Source organism: Saccopteryx bilineata, chromosome 3 (genome assembly GCF_036850765.1).
Source record: "Saccopteryx bilineata isolate mSacBil1 chromosome 3, mSacBil1_pri_phased_curated, whole genome shotgun sequence".
In the NCBI taxonomy this organism is placed as follows: domain Eukaryota; kingdom Metazoa; phylum Chordata; class Mammalia; order Chiroptera; family Emballonuridae; genus Saccopteryx; species Saccopteryx bilineata.
The window spans coordinates 259,905,439-259,929,328 of NC_089492.1; the positions used below are offsets into that span (position 1 = coordinate 259,905,439).

General features: G+C 41.5%; 1 protein-coding gene across 3 annotated transcripts in view; it reads left to right on the forward strand.

Moving 5' to 3' along the window:
- Positions 1 to 356: 356 nt before the first annotated feature.
- The window catches only part of FOXJ3 (forkhead box J3), a 168,126-nt gene continuing 144,592 nt past the window's right edge, over positions 357 to 23,890 (forward strand). For all 3 annotated transcript variants that reach the window (XM_066269480.1, XM_066269479.1, XM_066269481.1), the window contains exon 1: positions 357 to 536. The gene's annotated coding sequence lies outside the window, so the exon portion shown is untranslated. The remainder of the gene's footprint in view (positions 537 to 23,890) is intronic.

Genomic DNA, 23,890 nt, shown 5'->3' on the forward strand with positions numbered 1-23,890 from the left:
TTGGGGTGGGGGTGGGGGCAAGGTCACGAGGCGCCATTCCCTGCCATCATGGGGCCCTTGAAGTCCATGAGCAGAGTCCAAAGCCACAAGTCCTTGCTGTCCTTAACTCCCAATCGCCGCTCTGAGGTGCAAAACCCGAAGTCGCTCTGAGTTGCCGGTCGCTCCATGACACCAGCAGTGTAAGGGAAAACTCCCGAGGTCCCAGGGCACTACTTGTCCCAGCGGAGGGATCCGCGCGCGTCTTCCCTTCACTATCGCGGAGGAGACGTGACGCCGCCGACGCCGGGTCGGTGGCGCAGCGACGTCGCGGGAGGCGGAGGCGGGGATGGCGGCGGGGGCAGGAGGGGGAGCGGGTCGGGAAGTAGTTCCGGGTGCGCGGCCCCGGATGTTGGCTGCTCCCGCTGCCGCCGCCGCTCTGGGCGCTGCTTGGGGCCTCGGCCACTCGCACCGGGCGAGGTTGGGACCTTTCCCGGGGGGCGGAGACGCACGCAGCGGCCGGGGGCTCGGCCGGGCCGTCCCGGCCTGCGCAGCCTGAGGTGAGCGTCCGCCGCCGAGGCCGCCGGCCGGGGTGGCGGGCGAGGAGGCGGGGCTGGGGCATCTCTCGGGACAGAGGCAGGGGCTGCCCTTCGCGAGACGCCTTCTCCCTTCTCTCAGCCGCGGCCGCGCTGTGGGGTGGGCGGCGGGTGGAGCTCGGGGCCCGGGTCGGAGCTGGAGCCTGGCGGGTGGCGAGGGCCGGGTCCCTCCCTCCCCCGCGGCGCTTCTCAGCTGCTGCTGCCCCTCAGCCGGGAAGCGGCGGCTCCGCGCCTCCCGCCCCTCCCCCAGGCGGGGCTGGGGGGTGGCAGACGGGGTTCCCGGGGTCGCCGGGTCCGAGGACGGCGCCGGCCTCCCTCTCTCCGTGACCTGCCCCTCGCTTGGGCTAGCCCCCTACCCCGGCACGATGCCGCTTCTTCCCGTCAAGCTTTGGGGTGCTTTTCAGCGGGCGAGGCGGGCAGCACGTCCTGCCACAGGGTTGCCCTTTGGGGTGAGGAGGCCCGTGCGAGGGGTCCTGTGTTCCCACCCATCCTGTCGCCGTGTCCTTTGCCGGCGTGAGGACACAGCCGTTCCATGCGGACGTGTTGCTGTCCTGTGTGTGTTGCATCCTGCCCACGTGGTAGGGTGTTCCCTCCCCCCCCCTCCATTTTTGCAGCTGGTGAGGAGGGAGGTTAACGGGGTGGTTTTTCCTCTGTGATTTCCTCCTGGTGGCGTGGAAGGTGTCAGGGTCAGTTTTCTTAGCTGAGGCCTACTGTTGGTTATGCTGGAAGAAGCAGGAGTTGTACTCTGAAATTGAGACCATCAGGGGACAGCAGGGCTTAGTTTCATTGACATCTTTCCTCCTCTCCCTTTGGCTCTGCTTGTTTTTTTCGCTACTGCACAATCCTAGAGAGAGAAGAGAGAATAAGCCCTAGCTGCCGATGCACGGAGGTGTAGTTTTCACTTCTACACTCTACTTTGTGTGTGTATGGTTGGTGAAGGATTTCCTTTTCTGTATTGTTCGATCTACGTCCCTGTTGATCCTAGTTGGATTCCTGAATGAGCTGAGTTGGGCTGGCCAGGGAGTTAGTGGGCATCTTTTTTGTCTTTTTCCTGACATTTACTTAACATTTATCTTCTACTTTGTTTCCCAGTGAGGCAAGCTGAAGTGTCAGCCATGGAAGTGTTCTGTGCATAGCTCTTGACTTTCCAGGCAGCACTAGTTAGTTTCACTGAGTCACTTATTTCTTGGGAGCTCTTTTATTTCACTTTTCTTCTGTCTATTGAATGTCATTGCGCTCTGTTTCTGGAAACTGGTTTTGAAATGTGTTTTGAGTAGTTTCTTTCCTTAATATCTCTTCCAGGTTAAGGTTTCCATCTTCCTGTGTTTTGCTCTTTTGTGATCACAGATTGCCCCTTTAACAGTGAACAGTCTGCAGGAGCAGTGAGAGGAGACTTATTCACCCAGGCGTTAGCAGATATTTATAGAAGAGTAGTAATTCCTCTCCATTTTTCTGTTTGGGTAGCATACATAAATGTGATTGCTTTTTATTTTCGTTTTGTTTTTGTTGTCTTAGGTAAACCTGAGGATTTCAGTTTTCTTTTTGTGTCTTGGAGTTGAGGTGAATCTTGTTAATGCTGTTGAAGATACTGGGGACTTTGTTATGCTTTTATTAGGTTTTTTTTTTTTGGATGGGGTCAGGACATGTTTATTTTGGCTTTTTTTTGGTTCATTAGTTTGGATGAAATAAAAAGTCTTAATATTTTGAAGTCACATTTTAGATTCCAAAATGGCCAGCAGTCTCACTTTTTCTTGGTTTGCTTTTTGCATTGTACATTCTCTTTGAGTATATATATTTTTCTTTTATCTGGTACGATTGTTAGTACATTCTCCTATGTAAAATAAAAATAATTTAAATACAGATCCTATCTGCTTTCATAATGCTAAGCATGGGTGGGGCAGTGGAAAATAGAGAAGGTTGTGATACATTCTGAGGCATATTTTTTTTCTGTAAGTCAGCATTTGTGTACTTCTGCAAAATATTGTGCTATGTGGGGAGCAGTCTGTATGAAGAAACACAAACGATAAATACGTGGTCTCTTCAAATACTTCAACTTCTTTTGGAGAAACAACACATAAAGTCCAGCATTCATAATTACCAAGCAACATCAGGCTTCTGGGATAGCAGTGCAACCAAAGTCAAAGATAAGAGTGACATTTGAGAAAGATCGGAATTTTCGAAGGGAAAGAGATGTATTCCATGAGAGTGTACTGGTTTTTGCAAAGAGAGAGAAGTGTTAATATCAAAGATATTAAGAGGTTTGGCTTGCACAGAGAATGTGTACTGCATAATAATAAATGAGTTTAGGATTGTGGAATGGATATTGGTTGAACATGTATCAAGGATGTAGGGTTTAGTTTGATGGGATACCACAATGGGTTTTAAATAATGGGAGTAAGATACATATTGTTTCTGTTTGTATTAGCTGAGTGTCTTGGGGTGAAGAGAGTGACTTGAAGAATGCTCTTGGAGAATTGTAGGAATGAGATGAGAGTTTGACATACAGTAGTGCTTATGGGTATAAAATAATAGCTAACGTTTATTGAATAAAATATGCTAGGAATTGTTCTCTTTTTTTACATGTTTAATTCATTAAATCGTTATAATAAGGTCTTTTTATTTCTATGGAGAAACTGGGTTACAGAGAGGTTAATTGACTTGATCAAACTCCAACAGAGAGTAAACAGCAGAGCCAATCAGGATTTGAACCCAGGCAATCTGGCCTTTGAGCTAATGTATTTAATTATGTTATAGTGTTGATTTCAATGTATACTTATACATTTAATTGTCTACGGCCAAACCACCCTGAACGCGCCTGATCTTGCCTGATCTTGGAAGCTAAGCAGTATCGGGCCTGGTTAGTACTTGGATGGGAGACTTATACATTTAATTATAAATCATACATTGTCCTAAGAAAGAATATAGAATTTATAAGAAGGTGTATGTGTGAATGAAAATTAATTTGAACTTGGTGATGATTGAGTGTGGGCAAAGGGAAGAGAGCAAATAAAAGATTAAAAGATTAAAAGCGTAGAATCCTGGGAAGATGGCTGATAATAGTGAGGAAATTAGGAAAGTATCACTGTGAAGGAAAACAAGCTAAGGTTGGTTTTGGGCAATATCAGGTTGTGTTCAGTCTATTTTTCAATAGCAGGCTAGTCTCTTGCCACTCCTGATAGCCTTCTCTCCTTGCTGGTTTGGCTCTGGAAAGGAAGACTTAGTTTGGTATTAATCTAAGTGAAATAATTAGAAAAACATCTATTCAGAAGAAGAAAAATGTATTCCACATTTTTAAATAACATAGAAATAGCATAGGAATTACTTATTTTGGTTGAGCCATACCACAGCCTCTCAACCTTAGTGAAGATAATCAAGAACTGACAAGAATAAAAGTACTGTAACTGTACTACATCGCTATAGGATGAATAGAGATGTAGTATAGATTACTCACTGACCAGGGCTATAGATAGTAGTAAAAACATGTGAGTTAGGTGAGTGTTGGGAGGTTAGTGGTATGATGGTGAAAGAGCTTTGAGGTTTGGAAGTTTGGGCAACATTATAGGCTAATAGGTAAGGCATTCTGAGAAGAGCTAGGAGGTATATACATCAGAGCTATAGAAGCCAAGGGTAGGAAGAGTAATGTGGCTGACACTAGCGAATGTAGTCCTGAAGTTTAGAAATTATGATGATGATGATGAAAAGACTATTGAACTAGGACCAGGGGGTAATTTGTAACCTTAGAGTTTTGAAAGGAAGGATAAAAATACTTTTTTTTTTTTTTCAGATAGTGAAAGGGAAGAGAAGAATAGATGCCAGATTTGTTTTCTATAGAAGGATTTGTTGAGATATGGTCTGGTGTGGTAATTTGTAGAATTTTCTTCTGCTTTCTCCGGTTTCATTCTTGTCATCATGTCAGAGCTAATCAAATACCAGGAAACTCAACCATATTTTTCTTTAAAAAGGAAAACGTATTCTAAAGCCAGTTATTTTTATACTTTAACAGTTCTCTCAAACATTTTTATTATTGACATTAATTCACATACTATACAGTTTACCCATTTAAAGTATACTTAATGTTTTTAGTATATTTACCAAGTTGTGCAGCCAACACCACAATTATCTTTAGACACCCAAAAAAGAATGTACCCATTAGCAGTTACTCCTCATTTCTTCCTACTGAATCCTAGGCAACCACTAATGTACTTACTATATAGTTTTGCCTGTTCTGGACATTTCATATAAATATATCATACAGTATATGGTTTTTTCCACATACTTTCAAGGGTTATCCATCTTGTAGTATATATATCAGTTTCTCATTTTTGTTGATAAGTAATATTCTAGTGTATATTTATTCACTTTTATTTATTCATTCTTTGAAGGACATTTGGACTTTTTACTCTTTTTTAAAATGCTTCCCCATCTTTATTTTAATTTTCATCCTGCCAATTCTACCCCTTCCATGGCTTTTCTATCTATCTATCTATCTATCTATCTATCTATCTATCATTTATTTATTTATTGTATTTTTCTGAAGTTGGAAACGGGGAGGCAGTCAGACAGACTCCTGCATGCGCCTGACTGGGATCCACCCGGCATGCCCACCAGGAGGCGATGCTCTGCCCATCTGGGGCATTGCTCTGCTGTGACTAGAGCCACTCTAGCGCCTGAGGCAGAGGCCATGGAGCCATCTTCAGCGCCTGGGCCAACTTGGCTCCAATGGAGCCTTGGCTGTGGGAGGGGAAGAGAGAGACAGAGAGGAAGGAGAGGGGGAGGAGTGGAGAAGCAGATGAGCGCTTCTCCTGTGTGCGCTGGCTGGGAATCGAACCCGGGACTCCTGCACGCCGGGCCGATGCTCTACCATTGAGCCAACCAGCCAGGGCGGCTTTTCTTTCAGTCATAACCTCTGCTATGTGTTCTGCTAGGTATTGGGGATATAAAGACGAGTGAGACATAGCCCTTGAACATTTATATAGTTTGTTTATGGTTTACATACTTTGTTTTCATCAATTTTCTCATTTGAACCCACAAGCCTTGGTGGTGGCATGCATTTTTTAAGATGAACAGTTTGAAATTTAGATTAGGTGACTTGCCCAAGATTGCACACTTAAGTCAGTGATGGACTAGTTAGGTCAGGTGTGGCCAGCAGTTTTTGCCCCCAGGCCAGATTAGAAAGAAAACTTTTTTCACGGGCTGGACAAAATATTAAAATTAAAAAATTTAAATACAAAAACGATTCGTTTAAGTAAACAAAATTTTATTATGTATATTTAAGAATAAATGAGTGAAAAATTTTAATATACAATATTACTTTAATAAAAATATAATTACATACTGTATAAATATCCAAACTGTATCGCAGTCAATTGAAATAATATTTAATTAATAGAATGAGCTTTAAGGGGTTATATTGCAAATAAAACAATTATTTCGTTTTACAAACAGCCTGGGCACATTTTCAGTTATCAACTGCAGCTATTGTCTGCTACAGTGCCACTTGATTCAGGACACTTGACCACAAAAATAATGAATTGTTTGACCTTGGGTGCGCACTGGCAAACACCGCCCAAAAGAATGTGGGTTTCACATCACCGCTAAATGTCAAACAGTTCCTATCGAGTATAGATGAGTTTAAAAGTTGTAAATCTTTATAATGGAATTAAAAAAAAAAAAAAAAGTATCGCGAATCCATTTGACCAATTATTGGAAGTTAACCCTAGATTAGGTTACACGCGGAATTCTTTTCCGCGTATTGCTATCTTAAATATCTTGATTTCTAATAAAGACACTTCCGCTTCTGAGTAGCTGAGATTTTAAAGTAGTGGAGAATATTAAAAATTTAATTGCGGGGCCACGTAAACTCATTACGTGGGCCGGATTCAGCCTGCGGGCCGTATGTTCATCATGCCTGAATTAGGTCATCCTCTTAGTCCATGTCCGTTGCTATTTCCACTACTGCACTGCTATTAAAGGATACCATGTGAATTCTGGAAAATTAAAGGGGCTGGGAAATCCCCTTATTTAAGAAATCAGTAATTTTTAATATTCTTCAGAACTTAAAATTAGTTTAAAAAAACAGATTTTTTTACTTGTTTGCTCTGTGATTTAGATAAATCATTTAATATTTCTGCCTCCCCCCGCCCCCGGAAATTTAGTGGGGATTAATGTGACGATGCTAGTGGTAGTGATAATAATAATAGCTAATATTTTCTGAGGCTTTACTATGGCCCAAAAATGTTCTAAGTACCTTACATTTATTATTATAATCCTCATAACAACTCTAAAAGGTAGATTTTATTATCAAAATTTTACAGAAGAGGAAAAGGGCACAGAGTGGTTAAGTAGCTTGCCTAAGGGTATATAGCTAGGAATGGAAAGAGTCAGAATTTGAACTCCTACAGTCTGTTTCAGAACTCTGTGGCTGTTAATCACTACACAGTATAGTTTACTGTGTTATGAATTTAATAGAGGTAAATATTTCAAGCAAAGGCATGACCAGAATATGAAGATTGGATCTTGAATATTGCAAAATTAAGTTGACATCGCATCCACATTTCTTTTAAATAGGAACCTAACACTACAATGTGCATGTTGTTTAGGCATTCACGTACATTTTTTTGTTTGTCCCTGCTAATAGCCTCCCATCTCAGAAACTGCATTATTTTCAGTGCTCTTCACTGTCAGCTTTGTTAGTCACTTAGCTTTCCACATTGTTACTATTCAGAAACCTTGACTTGAGATAGCTAAAACTCGCATTACCTTCCTTTAACTGAATTTTTGTCTTCTGTTTTGAACAGTTAGCCTTTCAGTTCTAGATGAAGGTACTCTACCTCCTCCACCCCAAAACTCGGAAAACACCACAGTGGCATTTTAAAAATTTTACTGTCTTAATTGGCATAAGTGGATTTTAGTGCACAAATAACAAGAACCAAAGCACCGTGTTTTGGTTAAAGAGATTGACTTATACTGAAATTGGAAAAGGCATCTGCTAAACAGGATTTTGGATTTAATAGAATTTGTTATAACCAGATCAGCAAAACATTACTTTGGGCCATCTGTTGGAATATGGAAATAGCTTTGTTACATGAAACCAGATGTTGTATTTATATTTATAACAGTGGCATTCTACTTATTTTAAGTAACCTTTTGTAATTAGGTTCCTTTGGCTGCTGTTCTACTTGACATGTCAATTGATAACCTGAGAGTGCAGTGTCTTTCAAAGTGGTTATTACTTTTCTATAGAATTGAGACAAAACAACTGAAGCAAAGCACATGAGACTCATAAGTGTCAGGCTTTAGTACTGTAACAAAATAAAATATAGAATAATTATGAACATAAGATAATTAGGATTATATTCAATAAGAGTGCTTCCTTTGACACTATTAATAAGCCTAATTTCTAATAATTACTAAAGCACTCTGGTTGACCAAAGATTTTTTATCAGAATTCTAGAGCGATTTCATTTGGTATAATCAGAACTATAAATTTAATTACACTGAAGTATTTGACTTGTGGTGTTTCCCATCATCAGCGGGTGAGGTAGTTCTGTAATGGACTCAAACTTAATGGAATGCAACAAGTGGAACTGTTAGAACAGTCTTAGAGAACTCTCTCCTGAGTTGAATGCTAACAATTTGGGGGTGGGAAAGTTCTTGGATGGGAGTTTTTAGAGAGTCTATAGAAACTCAGCATAGTATCTGTCCTATTCCCTTTGGGATGCTATAATAAAATACTGTACCACATACTGGGCAGCTTATAAACAACAGAAATTTATTGCTCCCATTTCTGGAGGCTGGAAAGTCAGCTCAAGATGCCAGCATGATTTTTTGGGTCAGGTTCCCTTCCTGGTTCATAGCTGGCACTTTCTTGCTGTGTCCTCATATGGTGGAAGGGGCAAAAGATCCCTCTGGAGCCTCTTTTTATAAGATACTATTTCCACTCACGAGATCTCTGCCCTGATGACCTAAGCCCCTCCCAAAGACCTCACCTTCTAATAACATCATCTTTGGGGGGTAGGATTTCAACACATGGAATTTGGGGGGAGAAAAATATTGACGTGATGTATTGGCTATTTTTTCATTGTCTTCAAATCATATGGAGGGTAATGGATTCCATTGAGACGTTGACTGATTATTTCAAGATGACCCTTTAGCTAAAGGATAGTTGACCTAGTAAACTGACTTTTTTAAAAAAAAATTATTTATTGATTTTAGAGAGAGGAGAGAGAGAGTGAGCAGTGGGAAGGAGAGAGAAGCATCAACTTGTAGTAGTTGCTTCTCATATGTGCCTTGACCGAGCAAGCTCTGGGCCTCGAACTGGCAACCTCAGCATTCCAGGTTGACGCTTTAATCCACTGCGCCACCACAGGTCAGGCTAAACTGACTTTTATTTTTTTATTTTTTTATTTTTATTTTTATTTTTTTATATTTCTGAAGCTGGAAACAGGGAGAGACAGTCAGACAGACTCCCGCATGCGCCCGACCGGGATCCACCCGGCACGCCCACCATGGGGCGACGCTCTGCCCACCAGGGGGCGATGCTCTGCCCATCCTGGGCGTCGCCATGTTGCGACCAGAGCCACTCTAGCGCCTGGGGCGGAGGCCACAGAGCCATCCCCAGCGCCCGGGCCATCTTTGCTCCAATGGAGCCTTGGCTGCGGGAGGGGAAGAGAGAGACAGAGAGGGAAAGCGTGGCGGAGGGGTGGAGAAGCAAATGGGCGCTTCTCCTGTGTGCCCTGGCCGGGAATCGAACCCGGGTCCTCCGCACGCTAGGCCGACGCTCTACCGCTGAGCCAACCGGCCAGGGCTAAACTGACTTTTAATTAAGATTTTTCCCTGGAGTACAAAACTGAAAACTGACTGAATTCTGCCTAGACTGAGTCCCATCCACTGTACAGTGGTATCAAGGAAATGAGATTGATCTTTTGCTTGATTGCTAGGGTATGGTGCTGATTTGACCTTATTCAAGATCTTGGAAATTAGAATCAACTTTTTTTCCCTAAGGGTAAGATCTGGCCTTACTCTGTGTTGAAACATAGATTTGTGAGAGGAATGAATGACGAGAGGACTGCTAGAATTTAATAATTTCAAATTCTGTTTGCCCACAGAAAGATGGGATTGGGAAGTAAGCCCACTATAGTAGAAATATGTGATTGTTAAGATCTCAGATTTTGGCTGGTGGTTACATGGGTGCTTATTAAATTATTAAACATAACTAAAAAGTTTCTGTGGCTTGGCTGTAGAACTTTGGAAACTTATTACAGATACAACAGCCAAAGATGCTGTAGTCAGGAACAGATTTACTCTTCTGAATAAAGATGGAGCGGACTCTCATGGCAGGAGATAAACAATATATGGCATCAGTTTTTGCTACTGTGGTTGGGTCTGCTTCTGTCACATGCTTTGCCTGTCTACTCTGTGTTAGGAGGTATTAATGGTATTGTTCCACCACATATATACAAAGTAATCACCATCAGAAACGGCATCTTTGCCTATCAGGGGGAGTCATGTTTTATTTTTTTTTAATTTTGTTTTTTTGTATTTTTCTGAAGTTGGAAATGGGGAGGCAGGCAGACAGACTCCCACATGCGCCCGACCGGGATTCACCTGGCATGCCCACCAGGGGTCTATGCTCTGCCCATCTGGGGCGTTGCTCTATTAAAACCAGGGCCTCGAGCGCCTGAGGCAGAGGCCATGGAGCCATTCTCAGCTCCAGGGCCAACTTTGCTCCAGTGGAGCCTTGGCTGTGGGAGGGGAAGAGAGAGACAGAGAGGAAGGAGAGGGGGAGGAGTGGAGAAGCAGATGGGCTCTTCTCCTGTGTGCCCTGGCTGGGAATCAAACTCGGGACTCCTGCACACCAGGCTGATGCTCTACCACTGAGCCAACCAGCCAGGGCCTGGGGAGTCATGTTTTATATTGTTGATTATAGGTCATGTGTGTTTATTATAGTTCATGTTTGGAAAGATTTCCATCTAACATTTGAATAATACTTTTTGAAAAGCATTTTTTTCTGATCTGTTGTATTTTGGAGCCTCACAAAAACCTTGTAATATAGGTAGAGCTAGTAATATTTCTATTGACAAATGGAGAAAATAATATACAAGCTAAGACTAATGGCACACAATCATCTAGTAGAACGGAGTCAGGAACCCAGATCCTGCATTCTATTTCTAGTCTTGTACCCTTTAGTAGAAAACTGGCAATATTTTTATGAAGAACATACTTTGAATTTTTGAGATAGAAATGAAAGATTATGGACCCCAAAGGACCTGAGCACCTTGGAACAGCCCTTGTCTTGTGATAATGTAAGACTTGGGGACATAAAACTTTTGGGAGCAACTTTTTCCCTTGTTAAGTTTGGGTCCATTTCCAGTCTTTGGATGTATTTTTGGCTTAAGCCTGCATCCTTTGTAGAATTCTAGAGTTAAGGAGGAGATGCAATCAGAAGGCAAACTTTTAAGGATTACTAAATAGCAGATTTGGTGTTATTTTATGGAAGTATATACACCTATAAAATTTAGACATTGAGGTGTTGTACCTGGAACATGATTCTACTGAGAGTGCTTGGATTACTGCCATAGAGTATATTGACTCTTGCTTAGCAGGTAGGAAGAATTACAGTGTACAAAGAAATTACAACTCTGAAGATTGGGAAAGAAAACATTACAGTGGATAATCTTTATTATCTCCCTTGAACCTGTTTATGTTTTCTAAGTTCTCTACAATGAACACGTATCTTTTAGAGTCAGCAAAAATAAACATGTATGATTTTTACGGTTCAAATGAGAATTTGGGAAAGTAAAAATGATAGCACTTTTGAAGGGCACTCTAACACTTGGTGCTGTCAAAGTATTTTGCTTTGTAGGCAGTTACAGTTACGTTAATAAATTTGATACATAATTTGATTATAATCTTACTGGTTGAGGGTGGCTATATTAAGTGCTTTTGGTTTTTCTTTGCATTATAATTTAGTCATTTAGCTCTACTGATTCAAGAAATTAATTTTAGTCCACCAGAAGCAACAAAGACCTTAGGTTTACATACAGTAATTACTTATCAATAAATAACCTAAAACTAGAATACTGCTTTATAATGAAAACTAGGCTTAGGATCTACTCATGACTCCATTTTCTTCGCAGGTTTCTTTTTTTTTAAAATTAATTATTTTTTTTTTACAGGGACAGAGAAAGAGTCAGAGAGAGGGATAGATAGGGACAGACAGACAGGAACAGAGAGAGATGAGAAGAAGCATCAATTCATCAGTTTTTTGTTGCGACACCTTAGTTGTTCATTGATTGCTTTCTCATATGTGCCATGACCGCGGGCCTTCAGCAGACCGAGTAACCCCTTGCTGGAGCCAGCGACCTTGGGTCCAAGCTGGTGAGCTTTGCTCAAACCAGATGAACCTGCACTCAAGCTGGCGACCTCAGGGTCTTGAACCTGGGTCCCCCGCATCCCAGTCCGACGCTCTATCCACTGCACCACTGCCTGGTCAGGCCGCAGGTTTCTAATAAGTAAAACCAAATTATTAGTGCTTCTTTAAGGTACTGTTTTCATCCAGTGACATAGGACTCATTAATTTCCTCACTCATTTATTCATTTGCTCACCATCTGCTATGTCTTGAACACTGTACTAAATGCTAGGGACACAAGTATAAAAGATAGGGGCCCTACTAGCAAACACACAATCTTTTAGTTTGGGAGAGACATCACAGAAATATTCTTGGCATATGGAGGTATTCTGAGATATCTTCTCTTTTCTAGTTTTTTTTCTTTTCTTTTCTTTTTTTTTTACAGAGAGAGAGAACCAGAGAAGAGGGATAGACAGACAGGAACAGAGAGAGATGAGAAGCATCAATCATCAGTTTTTTGTTGCGACACCTTAGTTGTTCATTGTTTGCTTTCTCATACGTGCCTTGACTGTGGACCTTCAGCAGACTGAGTAACCCCTTGCTCGAGCCAGCGACCTTGGGTCCAAGCTGGTGAGCTTTGCTCAAACCAGATGAGCCTGCGCTGAAGCTGGCGACCTCGGGGTCTTGAACCTGGGTCCCCCGCATCCCAGTCCGACGCTTTACCTACTGCGCCACCGCCCAATCAGGCTCTTTTCTAGTTTTAACTAGAAAAGCAAAATGACTAGATTGCTTCTTTGAAGAACTTAATGCACTTAGTGTTGTGAATAGGTGGCTTTAAGAGGAGCTGATGGCTTCATAGTTATTTCTCTGATTACGAAATATTGAATATTACTGATCTAAAGAATTTACTTATCTAAGGAGCATTTCTTATTGAGGTAGTTAAGCTATGCACTCAGGTTTATATCAGATTTGCTTTGGGAGCATTATTAAGAAACCTTGTATTGACTCTTCCAGGGTGGATACAGTGTCTTTATTCTCTATATTTAGCACACTACATGACACATAACAGATATCCTTGTACTAGTAAGTGAAAGAATGTTTTATGTAAAAACTTAATTTTAAGAATTTTAATTTTTATTTATTTATTTATTTTACAGAGTCAGAGAGAGGGATAGACAGAGACAGACAGACAGGAACGGAGAGAGATGAGAAGCATCAATCATCAGTTTTTCGTTGCGCTTTGCAACACCTTAGTTGTTCATTGATTGCTTTCTCATCTGTGCCTTGACCATGGGCCTTCAGCAGACCAAGTAACCCCTTGCTGGAGCCAGTGACCTTAGGTCCAAGCTGGTGAGCTTTTGCTCAAACTAGATGATCCCACGCTCAAGCTGGTGACCTCGGGGTCTCGAACCTGGGTCCTTCCGCATCCCAGTCCGATGCTCTATCCACTGCGGCACTGCCTGTTCAGGCAATTTTAAGAATTTTAATACTGATATAAGTATATTGTACCAAAAGTTACCTTATACCTAATATAATGAGATACACAGTAGTTTCTAGAATCTTAAGAGGTAATCCTTTACTCAGGCCAGTGAAGTATCCCATTAAACCATTTGATACATAGTTTTTTAGTTACTCTTAGAACAACTGTAGTCATTGATGGCTATAAGTCAAGGGTCCCCAAACTACGGCCCACAGGCCGCATGCGGCCCCCCTGAGGCCATTTATCCGGCCCCTGCCGCACTTCCAGAAGGGGCACCTCTTTCATTGGTGGTCAGTGAGAGGTCAAAGTGCAGTGTTGCTCACTACAGTACTACTTCCTGTGACATGGGACGCACGCGTCATGTTTCCGGAAGAGCGTCATATCATTTTTTTACGGCTAGCAGTGACAAATATGGAACTGGACATTGACCATCTCATTAGCCAAAAGTAGGCCCATAGTTCCCATTGAAATACTGGTCAGTTTGTTGATTTAAATTTACTTGTTCTTTATTTTAAATATTGTATTTGTTCCTGTTTTGTTTTTTTACTTTAAAATAAGATATGTGCAGTATGTGTAGGGATTTGTTCATAGTTTTTTTTATAGTCGGGCCCTCCAACGGTCTGAGGGACAGTGAACTGGCCCCCTGTGTAAAAAATTTGCTGTGTAAAAAATTGCTGCTATAAGTCAGCACTTCATTTCTTTTGCCTAATCCTTCTCTACAGAACAGTAGATACCTAGTTTGCCTTCTTTAACAAGATAACCCTTCAAATATTTGAGTGTGATTACTCATTCAGCAAATATTTCTTGTACCTACACATGCAAGACATCGTCCTGGCATTGTGAAAGATCCAAAGGTAATTAAGCGGCATAGGCTGTTCTCAACTGATACAGAGAAAGAGCCAGTTTGTTGAAAAGAGAGTGCATTTGCTTATGATAATCAGGAACACTTCATGGAGGAGTAGTATTTGAATTAAGATTAGAGATGGAGTGGTAGGCAGAGAGCATAATCAAAAAGCTAAGAGATGAGGAAGCCCAGTGTAAGTTAGAGGAGTAGCAAGAGGCCCAGGTTGGCTGTTTCACAAACTATCCTAGGATATTAAACGTGTTCATTGTTGTATCCTCAACACCTGGAGGAGTGTTTGGGAAATAACTGGGGCTCAGTAAATATTTGTTGAATGAATGAATAAATGGTCACATTTGGAAAATATTGAACAGCCTCTTGAAGAATTACAAAACACTAGGATATTGAACACTTTGGTAAGTCCTTTTGAGGAAAAAAAAACTGGTTTATCTCAAGTTTATTTGACTGTGGAATGCCTATTCTTGACATCCTCTGGAAAATATGTATAATAAATACCCTGAGGTCTGTATGGTAGAGGTGACATGAAGACTGGGAAGTATTTTCTTCTCCAGGCTAAACACAGAGTTTCTTCAGCCATTCTGTACTTGACAATTTGGCTTCTAAACTCCTCACTAGTCTGATATCCCTCTCTGCAAGCATTCTAGCTTCTGAGTAAGTGTTCTTAAAATGGGTGCTCCAAACAGAACACAATACTCCAGTGTGAACTAAGCAGTGAGGAGTGCATGGTACTGTTACCTTCCTTGGATCTGGATTCTATTCTAATGAAGCCTAAGATTGTATTTTCTTTTTAGCAGCTGAGTCACTTTCTTGGCTTATATTCAGTTCTCATATTAATTTACAAGAAGTTCTTTGAGTTGATTCAGAGAGATTTTGTATTAGTAGAGCTAATAAATGAATGCCCGTTTTCTTCTGATTGAGTCTAGGCTGTTTTCTCAGAAGTACTAGTCATTTGTAAGCTTCCTGAAATCTGAGAAAGAAAAAAAGAGTTAATTGTACAAGGCTGTATTTGCCCAAATAACATGACAGTCCAACTGCATTGCTGAGGATACTCAAAAATAGATAAAATATAGTGAATCATCATATACCCACCATAGTTTCAACCATTATTAAGCCGTTTGCCATATCTCAACTGTCTTTTGCATATTTTTAAAAAAGTCATAGACATTACTTTTGCACCCTTACAAACGTCAGTATGCCGCTCCAAAAATTATAGACATATCCATACATAACCACATACCATCATTGTATCTAACAAAATTGACAATATTTTCTAGGTGACATCTAATACCCATTTTATAATAAAATGTCCTCCATTGTTTAAACATGCCTTTTTACAGCTGGTTTTTGACTTAACAACATCCAGCCAAGTTCTACACATTATATTTGGTTTTGTTTCTTGTCTCTTTTAACTTAACATGGTCTGCCCTTTATATTTTTTTGTATTTTTCTGAAGTTAGAAGCAGGGAGGCAGTCAGACAGACTCCCACATGCGCAGGACTGGTATCCACCCAGCATGCCCACCAGGGGGCGATGCTCTGCCCATCTGGGGCATCGATCTGTTGCTGCTGGAGTCATTCTAGCACCTGAGGCAGAGGCCATTCTAGCACTGAGTCATCCTCAGTGCCTGGGCCAACTTTGCTCCAATGGAGCCTTGGCGGTGGGAGGGGAAGAGAGAGACAGAGAGGAAGGAGAGGGGGAGGGGTGGAGAAGCAGATGAGCGCTTCTCCTGTGTGCCCTGGCCGTGAATTGAACCCAGGACTTCACACCCCAGGCCAACGCTCTACTGCTGAGCCAACCGGCCAGGGCTGGTCTGCCCTTTTTAGACATAATTTTACTCCATCCACTTCTTTGACCCTTCATGTCTGTACCAAGTGCTTTAACTGTTCTTTTGATAGAGTTATAAGAGTTTTCCTTCTTTACAGTAATTCAGCAAACCTTTTGTAATATTATGTACAAAATATGCTAGGCATTGTGAGAGCTAGAAAGGTGGATGTGCTTGGCCCACTAGGAGCCAGCAGTCCAGTGGTAGAGAGAGATGCATATAGAAACAATATGAAGCAGATTATTTATCTTCCCATGGGTCAGGCTTTGTTATATAGCCTCCCATTCCTCCCACCACCCACCTCTTACCCTCTGGGAAAATGCTGCCAGTGGAATCTTCTTAAGATATTACTTTAATCAAGTCCTGATGAGGAACTCTCTTGAATTAATCCAAACACTATTCTTTTTGGCCTGTTATTCAATGCTCCCACCCTTAATTAAAGTGTAACTGTTGTGAAGGCACAAATAATCCTTTTTTTTAAAAATCAAGTTTTTATTATTGTTTAGAATTTTCATTTCTCAGGCCTATGGACATTTTGGGAGCAGAAATCTTGTCTTATTTTTCTGCATAATATTGGGAAGCTTAATAAATACTTTTGGAGAGTCCTGGTACCTATGCTAGTGGGCTATTCTTGCTCTCTGCTACCCTCCCCAGTGTCAGCCAGAGCTTTTGCCAGTTAAAAGTGAATAAATAATCCAGGCCTGGGTCTCTTCTTTTACCTAAAAGCCTTTAAAAAAGCTCGTTCAGTAGTCTAAAACAGTGGTCCCCAACCTTTTTTGGGCCACGGACCGGTTTAATGTCAAAAAATATTTTCACGGACAGGCCTTTAGGGTGGGACGGATAACTGTATCATGTGACCGAGACAAGTGTCAAGAGTGAGTCTTAGACGGATGTAACAGAGGGAATCTGGTCATTTTTAAAAAATAAAACATCGTTCAGACTTAAATATAAATAAAATGAAAATAACATAAGTTATTTATTCTTTCTTTGCGGACTGGTACCGGTCCACAGCCTGGGGGTTGGGGACCACTGGTCTAAAACACAGATGACAGGTACATGGTTCACATGTTTCCACTTCTGCATCACTGTGTGCAAGCAAACTACTATTGCTGGTTTAGACATGACCTCGGTGTAGCACTTTAGGCATCCACTACCTGCCAAGCAAATTGTACCTGTTGGCAACATGATACAAAAAAAATTTTTTTTTTTTGTATTTTTCCAAAGTTGGAAACAGGGAGGCAGTCAGACAGACTCCCGCATGCGCCCGACCGGGATCCACCTGGCATGCCCACCAGGGGGCGATGCTCTGCCTATCTGGGGCATTGCTCTGTTGCATCCAGAGCCATTCTAGCGCCTGAGGCAGAGGCCATAGAGCCATCCTTAGCACCCGGGCCAACTTTACTCCAGTGGAACCTTGGCTGCAGGAGGGGAAGAGAGAGACAGAGAGGAAGGAGAGGGTGAGGGGTGGAGAAGCAGATGGGCGCTTCTCCTGTGTGCCCTCGCCGGGAATCAAACCCGGGACTCCTGCACGCCAGGCCGACGCTCTACCACTGAGCCAACCGGCCAGGGCCTGATACAAAATTTTTTTGCTATCCTTGTAAACCAATAGTTTCCATATAAATTGTACATAAGAATCACCTGAGCTAACATTTTTGTTTTTTTTTTTTTTGTATTTCTCTGAAGCTGGAAACGGGGAGAGACAGTCAGATAAGACTCCTGCATGCGCCCGACCGGGATCCACGCCCATCAGGGGACAACGTTCTGCCCACCAGGGGGCGATGCTCTGCCCCTCCGGGGCCTTGCTCTGTCGCGACCAGAGCCACTCTAGCGCCTGGTGCAGAGGCCAAGGAGCCATACCCAGCGCCCGGGCCATCTTGCTCCAGTGGAGCCTCGGCTGCGGGAGGGGAAGAGAGAGACAGAGAGGAAGGAGAGGGGGAGGGGTGGAGAAGCAGATGGGCGCTTCTCCTGTGTGCCCTGGCCGGGAATCGAACCTGGGACTCCACGCCAGGCTGACGCTCTACCACTGAGCCAACCGGCCAGGGCCCTGAGCTAACGTTTAATTAGTAGATTACCTAGGTTTCACCTTAGAATCTTGAATCAGAATTTTTAGGAACAGGATAGAAATGATTCTTATAAAGTTGACTGTGGTTTTTAGACTGGCTTTGGGGACCAGACATGTAATTTTATTCTGTTAAATAGCGCTAGTGTGGAGACTACAGCCTCCCTTCTTTGCAGTTTCGGTACAGCATGGCATTACTCTGACAATCAGTATATTCTGATAGTTCAATTTACTTTTCAGGGATGTGGTAGGATCTCTTGCTTTGAACACTGGGCAAAGCATATGGATTGAATGCCCAAGATGAAGATACAGGATACAGAAAAGTGGTTTTCTAAATATAACTGAGCTTATATTTAAAGCCTCAAAATCCTTCAGCCCTCTGAAAGATCATTCTCCCTGTTGTGTGAATACATTTAAAAGTTTAAAATGGAGGAATTCAACGTTTTTGTACTGAATAATTTAAAATTTTTTATGTATATTTAATATATGTGATTTAAACATAATGCGACTTAATTTCATATACATTTGTCAGATTTTCCATAAAAATTACAAATTGGGAAAAGTTCTTTATTAGTCCACATGATTTGATTTTGGGTCTGGAAATTGTGGTTATGTTATTGAGCAAGTAGAGAGACTAAAGAAAGCTTCAGGATTACCCAGTGAGTTAATGACAGACCCAGAAATAGAATATAGTGCTATTTGCTTGGGTTATGATTTGGTTTGAAGAGGATGGCCTGTGTATGATCTGTTTACATGAATTGCAGGAAGTAAGGTTTGGGGTTTGGAAGAAGTTATAGCTCTGATATTTGGCCAAGAATCTCCCCTCCTCCCCATCTGTTTTATTGATACTAGTACTAAACTGGCGGGTAAAGAGGCAGTTAGTTCAGACTTATATTTCTGGCTCTTAAAACATTTTTAAAAAGCTAAACTTGATTGTTGGTTGGCATGCTTTTTTAAAAATTTTCTGTTATTAGAATAAGAAGTCCTGGCCCTGGTCTTATTTTAGGAGAAGGGTATAGCCTAAGCTGTTGATTTGTAGGCAATAGTAGAGTGGTTTCCTATAGAATTTTTTCAGGATGTATATAGGTGTATAAAACTTTTTTTTAATGAACCACAAGTGTATCTTTATTAAATATGTTTAATTAATAAATGGTGTGGTTTGGAAATAGTGGAGCCCATGAGAAAACAACTTTCCCGAACCATAAATTGTTTAAGGGGGTATAGATTTGAGAACAGTTGCAATAGTAGAGTTGCTTACTTGTGAAGTCATTTCTTTTACTGTCCCCTTCCTGTTCCAGTTTGGAAGATGGAGGTGGCTCCTCTGACATTAGAGAGGGAAGCAGGAACTTAACAGACTGAGAACAATTTATGTGTGATGGCTCTAAACTTGCTCATAAAAAAAACAGCTTTATTGACATACTCACATACCATGCAAGTCACCTATTTAAAGTATACAATTCAATGCTTTTTAATATATTCATAGGATTGTGTAACCATCACTGTACTTTAATTTTAGAACATTTTCTCTTCCTTTAAAAAAAAGCCCTACGCCTGACCGGGTGGTGGCGCAGTGGATAGAGCGTCAGACTGGGATGCGGAGGACCCAGGTTTGAGACCCCGAAGTCACCAGCTTGAGTGCAGGATCATCTGGTTGCTCACCAGCTTGAGCCCAAGGTCGCTGGCTCACTCAGTCTGCTGTAGCCTCCCGGTCAAGGCACATATGAGAAAGCAATCAATGAACAACTAAGGTGCCGCAATGAAGAATTGATGCTTCTCATCTCTCTCCCTTCGTGTCTCTCCTTCTCTCTGACTCTCTCTGTCTCTGTCACAAAAAAAAAAAAAAAAATAAAGTTAAAATGCTTTAAGAGCCTGACCTGTGGTGGCGCAGTGGATAAAGCGTTGACCTGGAAATGCTGAGGTCGCTGGTTCGAAACTCTGGGCTTGCCTGGTCAAGGCACATATGGGAGTTGATGCTTCCAGCTCCTCCCCCCTTCTCTCTCTCTGTCTCTCCTCTCTCTCTCTGTCTCTCCTTCTCTTCTCTAAAAAAATGAATAAATTAATTTAAAAAAAAAGTACTGACTTAACATCACATAATAAACCTTCCTCTTTAAAAAAAAATGCTTTAAGAAAATAAATAAATAAAAACTCTTAAAAAAAAAAGTCGTCGGCCTAGCGTGCGGAGGACCCGGGCTCGATTCCCGGCCAGGGCACACAGGAGAAGCGCCCATTTGCTTCTCCACCCCTCCGCCGCGCTTTCCTCTCTGTCTCTCTCTTCCCCTCCCGCAGCCAAGGCTCCATTGGAGCAAAAATGGCCCGGGCGCTGGGGATGGTTCTGTGGCCTCTGCCTCAGGTGCTAGAGTGGCTCTGGTCGCAACATGGCGACGCCCAGGATGGGCAGAGCATCGCCCCCTGGTGGGCAGAGCATCGCCCCTGGTGGGCGTGCCGGGTGGATCCCGGTCGGGCGCATGCGGGAGTCTGTCTGACTGTCTCTCCCTGTTTCCAGCTTCAGAAAAATGAAAAAAAAAAAAAAAAAAAAAAAAAAAAAAGTCGTACACCCATTAGTCATTTCTTTGCCTCTCTTCCCTTCCCAACCCTAAGAAACTTAATCTAAACCTAACTATTAATTGCAATTTAAGTGCTTATATAGATTTGCCTATTTTGGACAATTAATAGAAATGGAATCACATATTCTTGTGACTGGCATCTTTCCCTTAGCATATTTTCAGGGGACATACATGTAGCATATTATCATTCTTTTTTATTGCCAAATATTTCATTTATCCATTCATCAGTTAATGAGCACTTTGGACTGTCCACTTTTTTTGCTTTTATGCCTTAATGCTGTGAACATTTTGTACAGATTTTTCTATGGATATATGTTTTCATTTTTGGGGTATATATCCTAGGAGTAGAAAGGCTGTATCATATGGTAACTATTTAACTTTCTGATGAATGGCCGTACTGTTTTCCCAAGTAGCAGCAGCCTCATTTTACATTTTCACTAGCAATGTATAAGAATTTCAACTTCTCCACATCTTCACAGCACTTGTTACTGTCTGTCCTTTGGCTTGTGAAATGGTATCTCGTCTTGATTTGCATTTGCCTTATGATGAATGAGGTTGAACATCTTTTTTGCATATCTTCTTTGGAGAAATGTCTATGTTCATATCTTTGCCCATTTTTTTTTTCAGTCAAATGCTCTCTCCTTGAGCTATATCTCCAAATCTTGGCCTCCCCCCTTTTAAAATGGGGTTGTTTTTTTAATATTACTGAATATTATATATTCTGGATACCTAACTTGCCGTTTTTAACTGTAGATTGGTCCTTAATTATTTGCTTTGAGGCATAGAGAACTAACGGATACAAAGACTATATTTAAAAGATTTGGTGAGTTTTCAGTTAGATCTCAGTCCTTTTTTTTTTTTTTTTTTAAATTTTTTATTTATTCACTTTAGAGAGGAGAGGGAGAGACAGAGAGAGAGAGAGAGAGAGAGAGAGAGAGAGAGAGAGGAGAGACAGAGAGAGAGAAGGGGGAGGAGCTGGAAGCATCAACTCCCATATGTGCCTTGACCAGGCAAGCCCAGGGTTTCGAACCGGCGACCTCAGCATTTCTAGGTCGATGCTTTATCCACTGCGCCACCACAGGTCAGGCTCAGTCCTTTTTTTAATTTTTATTTTTTATTTTATTTTATTTTTTACAGAGACAGTGAGTCAGAGAAAGGGATAGAGAGGGACAGACAGACATGAACGGAGAGAGATGAGAAGCATCAATCATTAGTTTTTTGTTGAGCGTTGCAACACCTTAGTTGTTCATTGATTGCTTTCTCATATGTGCCTTGACCGCGGGCCTTCAGCAGACCAAGTAACCCCTTGCTGGGTCCAGTGACCTTGGGTTCAAGTTGGTGGGCTTTTGCTCAAACCAGATGAACCCATGCTCAAGCTGGGGACCTCGGGGTCTCGAACCTGGGTCTTCCGCATCCCAGTCCGACGCTCTATCCACTGCGCCACCACCTGGTCAGGCAGATCTTAGTCGTTCTTATTTTAAGTAATCTCTCTTTCCAACTCTTGAGGAACCTGGTTCATTTATTAAATATGACTGCTGGCTATATACCAGATTTTGGGGGATATAACAAAATGAAACAAAAGTTCTTGCTTGTGTGGAGCTTTATTCTTGTGTGTGTGGGGGAGAGAAGAACAGCAAAAGTTGTGTATTAGATGGTGACAGAAACTATGAAGGATACAGTGTGATAAAGGTTCTAACATATTCTTCACCTTTCCTCATTATTTAAACTATTTTTTATTTGACTGTTTGACCTTATTGCCCTTTTCATTTATTTTCATCCTAACCATGTTTTAGGTAAACTTATATTTTCCTCTTACTCCTAATTTTTAACCCCTCTGAAGTCTAATTTTTAATCTCACTTAGTCCACGAAAGCAACCCTCTGTAGTATTAATGATCTTCTATTAAAGGCCAGTACACTCTCCTCAGTTTATGATCTATGTGTAACACTGTTGCCTTTCTCCCCATTAAATCTCTTGCTATTTCCATTATGATTTTCTCTAGTTTTTAGAAAACTAGTTCCCTTTCTCCTAAAGTTTCCAAAGTTAAGTTTGGCCTCTCTCCTCCCTTTAATATTCCTGTGGTGAACTTTGATCATTCTCACATGCTTTCAATTGCTTTCTGAGGCCATATGACTCAGACTTCTCACTTCTTAGCTGAGGCCGCACCACTGCTTTCAGGTTTAGCTGGTGAAGCAGAGGTGAACAGCTGATTGCTGCTCAGAATTCTTTTCCTTTTATTCCTTCCTCTGGCGGTTCCTTCTCTTCAGGCCAATTAAGACACAGGGTATTTCCATTACTGCTTTAATGTTTGCCTGTGACTAATCTATAACAGTTCTGAATCAGAGGGGTTATTGCTTCATGGATACTGGTGAATTTTATACTTGTAAGTCTTTTGAAAGATAGGGTTGGGTTCAGAACTTAAATGAGAAGGCGTAATGTCTTGACCGTTAGTGCTGTAGCATTTACTTTCAACAAACTTAATTCTTACTTTTGTCTGGTGTTATGTTGGTGCTTTCATTCAAGCTACTGTTAGAGTAACTGAGGCATGAATTTTCCCATTTGTATAGAGGAAATTAAGCCTTAGTTAAATTAACAATATACCCATGGTCACTGTTGAGATTCTCATCCAGTTTTGACTCAGTCTTGATTGCTTTAAGTTGTTTGTAAACTGTAAAAAGTTATATCTCTGTGTGGGTGGGAGAGAAGGGCTCATAAGAATTTTTTTTCCAAATACTTAGTCCTATTTTACTTCCTGCTCGCAAATGATGCATTATTATACAACCGTTAGTTTTTTAAATATTGCTTCCTAAATGTGATGGTGTGTAACTCAGTTTAGTATACACTTGAAGACTGCTTATATTAAAAGAAATTCCACACTCTGTTGTTGGTGCGATATAATACAGTAGCATCCATTGGTGCATACCCATCAGTGAATGACTGGTTTTGCTACATATTTGGTTATTTCATTGTAAACTTTCTTGCATGTTGGTTTCCAAAGAATTTGGAGAAAAAGCTTCTAGGTACTGTTGACACCAACCTAAACCATGTAAATTATGGATACAGTTGAGTGAATTAATATAATTTGTTCAGCTGTAGTTGGCTCCAGAGAATGTGGGCTTGTAATTTGGAGGACACTCTGAGATTTTCTTGACTTCACTGTGAACCTTAGTGTTCTCTTGTG